At 43.4% G+C, this 14,213-nt stretch overlaps 1 long non-coding RNA gene across 1 annotated transcript; it reads right to left on the bottom strand.

Annotated features, from left to right (window-relative positions):
• Positions 1 to 563: 563 nt before the first annotated feature.
• On the bottom strand, positions 564 to 12,558 carry LOC129386904 (uncharacterized). The gene is made up of 4 exons (XR_008614211.2): positions 12,363 to 12,558; positions 9,911 to 10,013; positions 7,213 to 7,263; positions 564 to 720 (listed from the first exon to the last, which is right to left on the bottom strand). It is a non-coding gene; the product is annotated as an uncharacterized lncRNA (long non-coding RNA).
• Positions 12,559 to 14,213: the final 1,655 nt, after the last annotated feature.

Here is a 14,213-nt window from a genome sequence, read left to right as displayed (position 1 = left end):
GCAATGACACTGCGAACATTCGTCTAGGAAGTGCCAAGCGTATGTGGAAACCTTGGAATAGTGTAACATTGATTATTTTTAGGCTCATATTTGCTCGGTGATTGCAAGGAGCACTTGAATAGTTGTGTAGAAAATTAGCACCTGCAAAGAACAGTATTTCTCAAGCATGATGATACTACCGAAGTATACTCCTGCGATTTTGTTGGATTTGGGGCATACTGAGAAGGGCCAGTGAGATTAAGGATTCATCCACAATTGATAAGGCATATCACCGCAACAGCCTATACCACAAGTACCCTACTCTGACAAATAATAGACTTATCTCTTCAGAACGTTCGTTTGTACAACTCAATATTTAGAATACGCTCCCACTTATGTTTGTGCTGCACAAAATGAATTTCCCATTAATTGTCATTTCTCATGTGCCATATCGTGTTGTAACATAAACAAGGATATCTGACGAACACGAAAGTATTATGGAGAAAAACACTTGCTGACTTTCAATATAGAAAAATGCAATGTTGTGCTTCTCACTTTGACATTTGAAGCAATTCTTACCTCTTAGATCACGCAGCACGTTTTCTTCGGCTTGTTCGAACGTTCCGAACGACGTATCAGTCTCTGGAATAGGATGCTCTCTAATCCACCCGTCACAAACGAAGCCGAAGAAGTCGTCACATGGTTCGATGCTTGTGTTGATGCTTTTTTTGAGCAGTCTCGCTGATATGCACACGGGAAATAAATACAACAGTGGTCAATATTTTTCACGTTGAGAAATATTGAAAACGCAGCAGCTGGTTACTTATTAGGAAATTCGCAGGTGCAATTTGTAATAAATTGGCGCAGGACAGGGGTAATTGGAGATCGCAGAGAGGGGCCGTCGTCCTGCAATAACTATAAACTGATGACGACGACGACGTCGACGATGACGATGATGATGATGTGATTACTTATACTGAACGGTGGTCGCGTTGGGGAATATGAAAAAAAAGACGTTTACCTCCGTCTACGGCACGTGGAACACAGACACACTATCCCTAAACTACGACATGGTGAATGGAATATGTATTTCTACAATGTCAATGCAAATACGTTAATGATATGGTCGCGGCATGTTGATGATTATTTCCATTCTATGGCACATACCCCCAATGGGAGATGGACCAACAAGCAGCGCATACATTTAAATTAAGCAAGAAGGCATAAAGAATGTCAGTTTCCACATCGCGTAGGACGAATGCCTGAAAGTACAGGCGCTTGCCGGTTTCTTTTCCGCCAGAAACGCAGACAATGAATAATAAAATTAAGCATTTTGTTTAAAGCACATTTCGAGACGACGCGCTAGATGATGCACAGTGGCTTGCACACACAGTGAGCATTAGGGGGCCTGAAAAATTATTTGTATTTGCATTTATTTCTTGCAATTTTCTAAAATTTTAGGATGATGCCGTGGCAAGAAGCAATGAGTGGCTCACAGGGTTCCCGTATCCCGCCCAGTAAGAGCAGTACAGCACACATAAAAAGATGCATATTTGCTACAAACAATCTTAATTATTAAACAAAGAATTCTACTTGGTGTTTACGTCTATACAGCATAAATGTATCGATGGTCTACATAATAGTATTGTCGAGGTTATAGGCCAACGAAGTACAATCAACAGAAATTGCTTGCAATATTCACAAGAAAGGAAGAACACAGATGTGAGCGACCTTGAAGACTTAAAATCCGATTTCTAGAGAAGCTGTTCCTTGCGAACAGTTGCAATAAAGATTTCAGTTTCTTGTAATTATATGGTATGATTTAAACGTTGGTATATATTGACTGTTCCTTTTGAAGGCTTTCCCGCATGTAATGGTTTGGAAATTTATTGCAAATTTTTAAATAGCCAGTAATTGTTCAACTAGTTCCTTCGCCATAACATTTATCATGGTGTCCTCCCTCCCTCCCTGCACCCCCCACCCATTTAATTAGTCCTAGATTTTGATATAGGTTGAGTTCAACGTTCTCCCAGACATACGGTCTAAAATATTTGTTCGCAAGACACATTCATAAAGCTCAGGGTCACTTGCATGCGTATTCTACTGCAAATGTCATAATTAGTCCCCTGTCTTTAAAGTGTAGCTAAATATAACCCATAAGGCGCCCTTTATTTTCACCACACATTAACAAATTGTCTTGTTTAGTTCATCGAGGACATCGCTGAAAGCAAGTCTGAACGTGTTGAGACGCCTGAATATAGGTAAAGGAAAACGATGGCTCAGTAAAAATTTGCTACGCTCCAAACTGAACCTGGAACGTAAAAACTGTCGCACACGGTAGTTATCATGCCCCCCCCCCCCCTTCCGCTTTCCCTTTCTACAACATGTAAGAACGGAAAGCATATTTAGCGCCAGTCAACAAGGACAGAAGGGAGACGGCCACCACTAATGCGCTAACTTCAACAACTTCATTTTCAGGAAACAGCCACCTATTTAACCCACGCACAGTCACGCCCCCTCATCCAAATTTTAACCATCCAAAAAAGCCGTCTCCTTATCTAACAAGTAGACCAAAGGGGCATTAACATATGTACCCCTATTGCGACAGATAGCCTGTGCCTCGATAATCTCTCGCAAACCTTCGTCGTTGTGCTTCGCAAGAACCCGGCAGGACCCATACACCGGCGCACAGCCGCATTCCTGACAGTGAGTTGACAGATGACCGTATTGCTTATTTCTCACGTTTAGACTATGTTATCGTAACCGGTCATTAAGACACTTTCCTGTCTGTCCGATGTATATTTTCCCACAGGACAGCGAGAGCTCACCAAATTTCACCAAAAAATGGCCTTCATTTCTTTTTTCAGAATACAAAATATCTGCTATTTTTTCCTCCGGCCGGGAAACAATTAATAGTGCAGCTCTTATTTATAAACCGCCTGAATATGAAATCGTCAGTCAGAAGCGACACGTGCCTTTAGAAAAAATTCAAGTGTTCTATTGGTATTGAAATTGCTCTGCACGTTCGACCAAAGTCATTTTCACGAGCACTTCTGCGATAAATCGTGATTACCCAATAGGCTTCGGCAGTTACACCTGTAAGAGGTTTGATTAGATTTTTGATGGTGATAACGTCCTGAGAATGCAACGCTATGTAGGCTATAGTTCCAGCATTTGATAATCCAACGATTTCATGCCGTAAGGCAGACCAGTCGTTGGGCGTGGCTGATTATAATACATTATCCGGACCTACCCCTCACCCGCAGGTTAAATGTAGCAAGCCGATTGTGTTTTCGAATACGGATTATAGCACAACCAAAAAACTGGGCATGGTGCAAGTAACGCAAGTTGACATTGGTTAGAGCGGTAATTCCCCAGAACTAGGCACACTCCGCAAGGCGAGCGGGTATGGCGAACCTCGCGCGTCATACGCTACAGGGCGTCCCGCGAAGGCACAAAAGACAATCCTCACTGTCCACACAGGGGATGCGTAGTAAACAAAAGCATTAATAATGTAGCCACTCCACTAAGAAAATTTAGTTTCAGTCGTAGTATTGTTGGATTTTTCAGATTGCAGCCCAAAGTGCCTGCTTTCAAAAGGGGAGGAGCAAATGGCATACTTTGCCTCCCCCCACATCTGACGAGGGGGGGGTCAAGTGCCCCCTTGCCTCCCCCCCCCCCCCCGGTAGATACGCCTATGGTGATGCAAGTGTCGAGAGGCTAGCGCGAGAGAGGAGCCAACATTATGTGTTTCGGCGGTGGCAATACGATGTGTTCCTCCATTGCATCAACGCTGATCGTATTAACATCGACATTCATCTTGAGATGAAATCTGCCTGAATGCGTTGTTGTAGAACTAGCTGAAAACATTTTGTCTGGGCAGCGTGCGCAGAGTGAAATTACCGCCCAGAAGTCCCATTTCCGTCCAAAACGCGATGCACCGATTGCGACAGAAAATTGGTATACAGCTACACAAAGTAAGGGTAGTAGTTTTATAAACCGTGTAAACTGGTAAACATCTACTGACTAAATAAACTAACAATGGTCACGAACGCCCAATCACACAGAAACACATCTCACTAGACGAGCGTGGACACTCGCTGTTAAAATGTTGTAGTTAAGAAGAGCGACAGCACCGGCAAGCCAACTGAGTTTCGTGCAGCCTCTGGTTTCAACGGGAACTATAAGATGCGAGAACACAGCGCACCCGAAGCTATGAGCCCCCGGCGCACCTAGGCTTTGTTCTCATCGCAGGTGGCTTTCACGATGGAGATCTCGCGGCCGCACTCAGTCGTGTCATACGCAGCCGCCGCTGGAGTACACCATCACCCCTCCCCCCTCCCATCTCCTGGTGCGTCGCACGCGGTGCAAGACAGCGTGCTCCCTCCCCGCCTTCCCCCTTTGTGCGCGCGAGATCAAGCCACCATCCTGGGCTCACCCTCAATCGCACCTACCCCATGCCACTTGGACTTTATACTAAACAGCACGACGACCACGACGGCGACGGCAGAAATGTGCCTGGAGTGTCCATATAATTGCTATCGCAATAAAAAACTACGTTAGAGTTTAGGAATCGTCTCTAAAATGTTGCTAAAGGTTATCTTTCTTCTATTAGGTAAAACACATTTGACACAGGTTGTTTAGGTGATTGCCAAAGTGAAGCGTTTCCACCTCTCAAGGGTCTTTCTCTTTTACTTCCCAGGTGTACTTTTCAAATGTAAAGCCAGGCCTGACGATAGGCTTTAAGATTCGTCAATATAGGGAATTGTAATAAGATATAAGACAAAGTGCGCAAACTTTGGTAGAACACTTGAGACAGCACAAACAAATATATACAGGGCTTTCGAAAAGCTAAATAGGACTCTGCAAGAAAAAAGAAACTTCTTGAACTTCCGCTATGAGTAATAGGTATATTTTACTCCCACAGTCTAGTGGCACGTAAACAAATATTTGAAAAACAGTTTGCTCCTACGTATGCAGTAAAAAAGTACTATTGCTAGTTTTGGGTTAACCAATGGTTTGTTGCTTTGCCTTTGAGCGACCGTGCAAGGCTCGCTCACGCTGAAGAGCTGCATGTTTTATAGAAATGCTTGGTTGACCTTATATTATGAGGAGAACTCAACAGGCAAGGGAATTTGCATTTTGTCAACACTATCGCTGCTCTGTCTATTCGCAGGCCATCACAATTACGCATATTGTGCATTTGAAACGTAGATCGATAAACTTTACAGCACAGTATAACGCTTACAAATGTAAACTGAAACCAGCTACGCCAATGACCAGAAACAAAAATTTTAAAAACAGGTTGCAAAATAAGATTGAAGGTGGAAAGACATATCCGCTTGCTTCAATTTGCATACACAATGGCTACATTTCAGAAGCGCATTCATGGCAAATACCAGAGACAGGGACATTTAGTCTGCGCTTGGAAGTCGACCAACAGATCAAAGTCGAGGAAAATATTTAAGCACATGTTCGCTGTAGTTTGATTAGGTGCAATATCTGTCAATAATCTTTTATTTCTACACATCTTACTGCCCTTCGAAACCTTTGGCAAGACTGCTTTTACTTGGACAAATATTAAAACAATGATGAAAGGACAACACATATTTGTAAATAAAGAAAACTATTAAAATCTCCTTTGAAAAATTGTCATCAACCGTTACAGATGCCTACAAAAAAATGAAACATTCAGAATGGAGAAATATTACCAGATAATATTCTATAATTAATGCCCTGGACATTAAGCACCATGGCCACACAATCAAGTTAGTGTTCGAATCAAGATAGTACAATTCGAAAATAAAGCCGAAGGGTTCTACAGTGTAGAATCGGTATCCCGTATGTTACCGAGAATAGTAAAACAACGCAATAATGGGCATTCAATAAGAACACATCCGACTCTTCGCCTATGTGCGCCTTTGTGGATGTATGATAAAAATAATAATTAACTTTATCGTTATCATTATTTGCAACAAAGACAACAACCATGGCATAGGCATACAAGAAAATTTGATAAGGCATGATTCGTATGGGAAGAAAGACCACTAAGAGAAAACATTAATTCGGGAGCTTCAATTTAGGTACTTGAAAACGCTGAAATTAATTTTCTTCAGCAAGCTGTGCACCCATCTTGGTTAAGTTTGTTGACATTAAGAAGTAGAGTTATAATCTAGTGTCCGTCAAAATTATATTTGAGTTGACGCCGTAATGTATTGTAGAAATTATTGAGTATAATAAAAAAATGGAAGAAATACGTTTAGAACATTGCAACACAGTATTTATTTATTTATTTACTTTGGATACCCTCAATCGCCGAGGCATTGCAGACGGGAGTGGGTGACAACATATAAACAAAGAAAAGAGCTGAATGAAACGTGTAGCGTTATACAGTATTAGCGACAAATTGTAAAAGTTAGATGAAATATGAGAATTGTACTAAAACAAATATAACTGAACTGAAAATAAACACAGCATGTTATACAATACTAGTGGCAATATATGAGCGTAAGAGAAATTTGGGAAAGGGAGAAAAACTAATAAATAATAATTAACCGTAATGAATAAGTAATAAATCATCATATACTAATTCTGTAACCTGCCCCCATCCAATGATCTAAACTGGCCCGTACTGACCTTTCGTTTACCGCTCATAAATATAGAGGAACTTTTTCTGTATGAGCTTTGCAGAAACCTCGTACACATCGTAGCACTTTCATTTATTTTCAGTTATACATTTATTTCACTTGTATACAGTCATGTATAAGGTTTCTTGCTTGATTACCTTGATACGTGCAGATTACAGAACTGCGATATCATTTTTTGGCGCAGAGCTACGGTTTCGTAAACTTCCCGCTTCTATTCTTTACAAACCTGCCGTTTTCCGGCAATTTTTCTCCGGAATTCCTAGCCCCAAATTAAATCATGCTCACTAGAATAATCACTACAATTTTTCTTTCTTTATGAAATGCACCACAATTAACATAAATCAGTTCAGTGGCTGTTTTATGTGAATATTTCTGCGTCTCATTTGTATTTGAATAGGCAAATCACAGTAGGCCTCGAACTAAGACTTGCTGTTAACGTGTACGTCATTAATTCAGTGGCTTTCTCGGAAAGATGTCACCACGCTGGGCATCAGCTGGAGGCACTGATATGTGGTAGATAAGCAACATAACATTGGTAAATTGGAGAGTCAGAATAATGGCAGAGTGGGTGCCAGTCTATGCTTACCTCTCTCTTTACACACTTCCGTGTCACAAACAGTGTAGCCTTTGGTCTTCTCTGGCAAACAAAAAACGTTCACATATTGACATATCCGAGATTTGCGGTTCTTTAGACGCAAAAAGAAATATGTACGCCTTCTTCATTTCTTTCACGAAAGCAGGCAAATATAGTTTATGTGGTATTTCCATAGAAAAAGTATGTCATATATAGATGTACAGAAACACACAAACTATATAAAAAAACGTAGGAATTGGCTGGCCCATGTCACCAAAATGGTCACAGTGGCTGTTTGCTTTTTATGAAGTGAATTAAAGCATAGATATGGGACATATAAAGAAGAGGATAAAAGAGTGGAAAAGCAACAAACGCCACAAGAAAAGCAACGACAAGAAATAGAGTGAAGGCAATAAGAACAAGAATGATAGAGTCATACCAGGCCAGAATTAGGAAAGACAGAGACACCGTGACAAACGTTCATGGGGAAAGCACAGCAATAGGCAATAAGAAAACAGGACATATGCAAGCTACAAGAGGCAACAATGCATGAGCAATTGACAACGATGGTAGTTTAAATTCGAGAAGGTCCGATTTTATTTTTTTAAATTTGGCTGATTGTCTTCTTTATTTCGCATGCGTTCCACATGGTAAAGCGATTCATTGACGTTATAGGAAAGCATGATTGCGTCTTTCATTGAGAAGTCCTAATTTTAGAAAAGAACAAGCTGAATAAATTTTCGTGTGTACTCTGAATATAAGAAAAACTCTCCAAAACGCTCGTCTGGTCTTCTTATAACTCAGTCAACCAATCGGGCAGAAACCTATCATCGGTTAAAACAACTATTCTTGAAGTTTGTCGTAAGCGCTAAAAGCAGGAGACGTAGTGAAAGTTTCTCTCTTTCTGACTACGTTGCCTGCTTCATTTTCAGCACTGTTGTGCCTCCTTAAGAATGAATGCGAAGAAACTTTTTCTATTCGCTGACACGATATACTAGGCATTCTAGTAGATGTGTTCGAAATCCCTGAAATATAGCGGATATATGATAAAGAAAGGCTTCCCTTATAGGTTTTCTAATACGGAGCTATATGCATAAATTGATTCTCGGTAGCAATTAAATAAGTTATGCAAAGCAGATAAATTACCTTTTTTGCCCGAAACAAGCAAACAATTTATATTTATGATCCGAAACAAAGCGCAAAGAAATTTAGTACAGTTTTCAGACACAAAAAGTTCACGCTGCTAGTTTTTGTAGTGTACTGAATCCCGGCCAATTTCATTCACAACAGCCAAACTAAACTGCCGAAATAAACAGATGTCCGGCCCTTGGCAGATGCGCATAGACAACATGACCGTTTACGCGTCACGGTCGGGCGAGGATGAAGCCAGCGAGATGGCGACTTCAGATGTACTTTAGCTTTATGCTTGGCCGCTAGGGCCGGTGTGAATGGCCAGGTCGCTATTGTGCGTTCGCTAAAGGCGTGACATTTGCACTCTTTAGCACGTCAGTTTCCCTTTTCTGAATGAAAGTGGCCGGAATTCAGTGCACTGCAGAAATGAGCAGCCTCTTTTTTTTTCTTTTTTTTTGTACGTCTGGAAATGCTTATGAACTTCTGGGTTGACGGACTTCGAGTCTGGCACTGCGCTCAAATGTTTGACTTTGTCAAACTGGTGGCAAGTCTAATTTACCTATATTACTTGTCTGAATACTATTCAAATTTTAGAATGTATGCCTCCTTGGTAAACGTAATCATAATCAGATGTCGTAATTATCACATGTTTTCAGTTTTAAAGGAATATTTAACGCATTTTCACAAATATTCTTTAGAATAGTACGATGGTTCTTAGTTACGTGAGCCCTCCTTGAATTTCTTTGTCTATGCAGCATTTTTTTTATAGCGTGTGTTTTCCCCCACTTTCGCGCAAATACTGACTCTCGAATATTTCCTCCGCGTAGCTTTGGTTATTGTGGCTCCTTATTTACCTCTACCCCATCTTTTAACAACATAAACAGGTCCTTTCGGGGGAAACATTCACGCATAATAAACTAGCGTTACTTCAAGATACGTCGACATCATTGCACATGGTGTTTGCCGAAACAATCGCATAAGTACACGTCGCGGTGGCTTAATGGCTAATGCTTCGCGCTGTTGACGCCGAAGTCGAAGGTTTGATCTCGACGCAACGTTTGCATCCCGGTGGGGTCGGAATGCGACATTTGGGGATCGGTAAAGGAGCCCCATATTGCGAAAATAAATTAGGAGTTCTCCACTGCGGCGTGCGTCATAATAGATGCTGCACCAGAGGTTATGTGTAACTACAAGAGACCATTGAATTTAAAGTTCATTGTTTTTGTCTCAATTTTCACTGGCAAAAATAGCTTAGATGAAGTTCATAGAGTAATTTCTATTAGGTCTGTAGAACGCCTATCTGCAGGTTAGGGATTCCGGGCAGATGTGTTTTCTTGGTAGTTTGAACTTTCTGCTATAAGGATTTGTTTGGAAGTTTACGAAGCAGCTAATTACTGCATGAAATAGGTTCTCTTTACTGCTTTTTTTTTTTGCTTGCACATATCATGTGTGCTTGAAGTGGGCTCAGTAGAAGAAGTCTGTAAGGGGGCGACACACTTTAAGTCAACAAGGAAGCGTATGGGCTATGTCGATTCAATTTGACGATGGTTTGGGCAATAAATGACGACGAGGTGTTTACCTTCCGTTGCAGCAAGGGATGGGCTGTACAGAATTATTCGGCTAAACGTGGCCGCCAGGAGATAGACCACTGCGCTGGCGAGATGCATCTCCGCTTTTGTCGCCTGCAGCAGGTAACGCACCATAAGTTTCATGACTGCAATTCTCTTTATGAATAACATCGTGAGAGTTTCGGTCTGGTGACATGGCAGGTACATCGTTTTGTAAGTGCACCACCTTACGATCAATAATGAAGACATTGGGGATAGAATTCACGAAGGCAATGATTTCGCATCCCTGTAAGATATGTCTCTTTCAAAAATACTGTATGCGTTTTACGGTCGTGAGACTGTTTTTTAACGAAAATTGTAGAATATGTTTATTTCGGCGCATATAAATGCAGTTCCAGTACTTACGTCATGATTCTAGCTGACGGCGCTAAAAGACAGCCTTAGCGGGGAACATGTGGAGAGAACATTTTGCTTGAATATTCAAAAAAAGGCACAAATGTAACAGGTCGATGGGAAAGAAACTGCTAAACGAACCACGTGACTCGACCTGCTAAGAGTATTGTCCGTAAACGCAGGCGCGCAGAATTCGAGCGAGGCAAGAATCGAATAGAACACGCAACAACTCTAGCACAGTTCCTGTACCATAATTCTCTACGAACTTGTTGAACTTTCTGTCATTCTCTACGGGAATTATCTGCGAAATGGTTTATGAAATCTCGCTTTCATGCTGCACGGATTACTTTGGAAGCTCCATAAATCTTTCAGACTAAAGGTCACCCTACTTCCATCTATTGTGACTTCCTGCTAACAAGTTTTACACTGCCACGTAGAACTATTGCCAAAAGACTCAATGATAACAAAAAAAAAACTCGCGAGCTTGCTGAATCCCGTCAGATTGTTAAATCTCACTGTTAAATCTGAAAAGATTGTTAAATCTTTTCACTGGGTAAGCGATGTCACTCGAGGCCCGTTCGCCCTGTCCACGTAGGTGTCACAGCCGTTATGCTGTCACGGTAGCCACGGCTCATTCACGGCTCACGCGCCTATTGTTCGAAGGTCTCCAGAGACGCGGTAGGCAGGTAGTGTGCCTCACTCAAGTAGGTTATACAAAATTGTAAAAATGACAGCGTTCTGGTCTCAGGAATGTGAGCGGTGAATGAACGCACATTCGTATTCCTGCAGAAAAGCGTTGCGCATGCCACATCGTTGTCCGTACTCTGGTCCTAGATGCCTGCCACGTCAGCTGATAACGTGCTTTCAATTCCTCACTGATTCCCTCGTTTACACCGCTGTCGGCAGCGAAAGGATATCGCAGTGAACGCTGGCATTCAATGCGGGCTATTTCCGCCGACATTACTGTCCCGTTTGCCAACATCGCGCAAGCAGCGGGTCGATGTGATATAACCTTTTAAAATGTATATAAATAATGCTACGTATTGGCACATTTGAGTAAATAAAGTACAATTGTATGTTGTTGCAAGATTTTTGCCTTGAAGAACTCGAAGATGTCGGAAATATGGTCGGCAGCGAGCATCCCTTCTTCGCGACTCCTTCGAAGTTCGTGAACCGCTGATCAAACCGGAAAGTAAATTATATGACTGGTTCCTTGTGAAGAAGTCATCAATTGGCAAGAGTGGAGTTGATAGTAAACGTCAAGGTAGATCTATCTGGTCATTTAATTGAGCGCTGACAAACACCGATGGTTTTGGTCTCGTCTCGCGCACCATCGTGTTGCGCCCAGCTGTAACGCCACTGCCGGCGTTCCTAATCGTACCAGGGTTTGAGATGTTTAGTGTTTCCGGCATTCGGGTAAACGCATGAGAACTTGGCGTTTTTACCGAATGAGCGAAGGCGCAAACGCGAACGGCTTGCACGGTGCAGCCATCTGGTGGTGCGGTGCTCAACCAGAAAAAAACAGCTGTAATACTGCAGTGACCAACTGTATTTTGCTTAGCTGCTGGCGTAAATTTTCTACAGCGGTGTAATCGTGCTGCTCCATAAAATTTGCACCTGCAGCAAAGTAAAACACACTTGGTTACTACAATGTTAGCTCTGTTTTGTCTGGCTGAGCTCTGTGCCACCAGATGGCTGCACCGTGCGAGCCGTTCGCGGTTGCCCCCTCCACTCATCCGGTAAAACGCCCAGTCCTCTTGCGTTTACCCGAATACCGGACACGCTAAAAGTCCCTGTGGTAACATTCGTAGTATCAGTCAGGGCGCCGTACCTGCTTGCAGTAGTAGCGTAGCGTGCTGCTTCGCGTCATGTCGGGTCCCCGTATATTTTAGAACACCGTATCAGGACCTCCAGCGCAACAGTAAACCTTGCTTTCACGTTCACTGCTTCGTCTTTATGCAAGACAGGCAATTACAACCCAGACGGAGGGAGAACTCCTGAAGAACCTATAAAGCTTAAAGTTGTTATGTTGATTCTCTGTTCGTAAACACATGTATAAAGCACACTTACGTTGATTCGGTGGCACTCAAGTAAACTTGGTCTCGGACCTCTTGCTCTTTAGTTCACTCCTCGCAGACGACTGGCCAAGCTTCCGGGCTCTCCCCGAAACAAGCTGAGTGCACAATACACAAATATTTCTCGTTCTTTATGAATGATGGGCCAGCATCTTGCTTCCAGTGTCAATTTTGCGTCCTTTCGTATAGCAATACAGTTGCGGCATTCCTCAACGAATATTAAAAGTCATCTCTCAGCTCTGCGTTAGCCGACGAGGTACTTGTTCTTGAACTATGGAAGCTTTAGCTGACCTCTTATATTTGAGTCCACATTCTTTCTTGATAAGCATGCGGCAGGCTTCACTTCGAAATATCAGCATGCGGCTCCGACAGGCATATATCACGCATGTCTTCGTCTCGATTTTTCTTCTTGGTCTGGCTCTGTCTCTTTTCATACCTTCGGAATATGGCATGTTTATGCATGTATGTTATTTCTTTCGCGTGTGGTTTTACGGCTGATTCTGCTGGTAGCTTCGATAACAATGAAGATTGAGCACGTATTTTGAGTGCACCCAAAGTGGTATGAAAGGGCAGTAGCCAACATGTAGAATCGAAATAACCTATAATGTAATGGCAACATTACGTATTCTAGCGAGGAAAACAAGCGCATCGTCAACGCCTCACTCGAAGATAGAGCTCGCGCACTCGGTGCCTGACGCTCGACTAACAGACCTGCCTGTTTATCCTTCTGGCTCTGTAATTGATGTACCTGATGCATTGACACACTTCCAAAGGTCGACGACGTCTTCTAGATAGTCGGTTCACCGTGGGCTGTTGGGAACGGTTGTGCAAGCTCTCTTCGCCACGAAGCTATCGCACCGCGGCGCGAACAAAAGCTTGCGTGAAGCTTGTCTCGAAATCGGACCAGATGCAAAGGTCAGATTAGTGGTAGCGAAACCACACGTTAGAGATGTCCGTTAGATAGAAGACCTCGTCATTCAATTTCAATCTTCAATATCGTCATTCAAGCGCTCGCGCCACCGAATTGGCCGTCTATTTGTGGTTCGGAGAGGATGCGCACTCGGAGGCACTCGCCACTTGATGGACACTCGCCACTTGATACGAATGGTGCTGCCGCAGTCTTGGAGCTGGAGCTTGCCGACGAAGGCGACCTCCGGTGCGCATATTCGCCCCTTGGCAAAGTTGCGCACGGCGTTCCTCGAGTCGCTGAGCACGGTGCGACACTCGACCTCGGAGATCGCCAGAGCGGTGGCAAACTCCTCCGTGTCTGTGGCATCCGTGCACCGCACGCTCGCTGCCGTTGTTTTGGTGACCACTGCAACAACCACTGCCGTGAAGCCTTCCCGCTTGTATTCCGCTGCGTCCACATACCGGGCGTGCGGGTCTTGGGCGTATTGTTCGGTGAGGGCCTCGCCCGCGCCTGCCGCCGTTCTTCATTGTACTCGGGATGCATGTTCTTCGGAATGGGGTCCACGTGGATTTGGGCCCGCGCTTCGTCGTTTATCTCGCACGGTTGCCGGCTGGGAGGTTGGAGGTTGTAACCCAAGGATGTCAGTATACTGCGGCTCGTCTTGGTGGCAGAGAGGCGCTCCATTTGCGCGGTGAGCTGTGCCTCAGCTATTTATTCTAGGATGTTATGGACGCCGAGCTGCAGGAGCCGAGCCGTACTCGTGGTGTCCATTAAGCTCAGCACCATCTTGTAAGCCCTTCTGATCAGCGTGTTGATCTTGGTCCTGTCAGTGACCTGCCACTTGAGGTGGGCGCAACGTAGGCGATGTGACTGATCACGAACGATTGGACAAGGCTCACGGCACTGTCTTCACGTATGCCCGCCCGTCGTGTCGAG

Source organism: Dermacentor andersoni, chromosome 11 (genome assembly GCF_023375885.2).
Source record: "Dermacentor andersoni chromosome 11, qqDerAnde1_hic_scaffold, whole genome shotgun sequence".
Classification (NCBI taxonomy): Eukaryota; Metazoa; Arthropoda; class Arachnida; order Ixodida; family Ixodidae; genus Dermacentor; species Dermacentor andersoni.
Note: the sequence above shows the minus strand (reverse complement) of the source record. Positions and strands in the feature narration are given on the sequence as shown.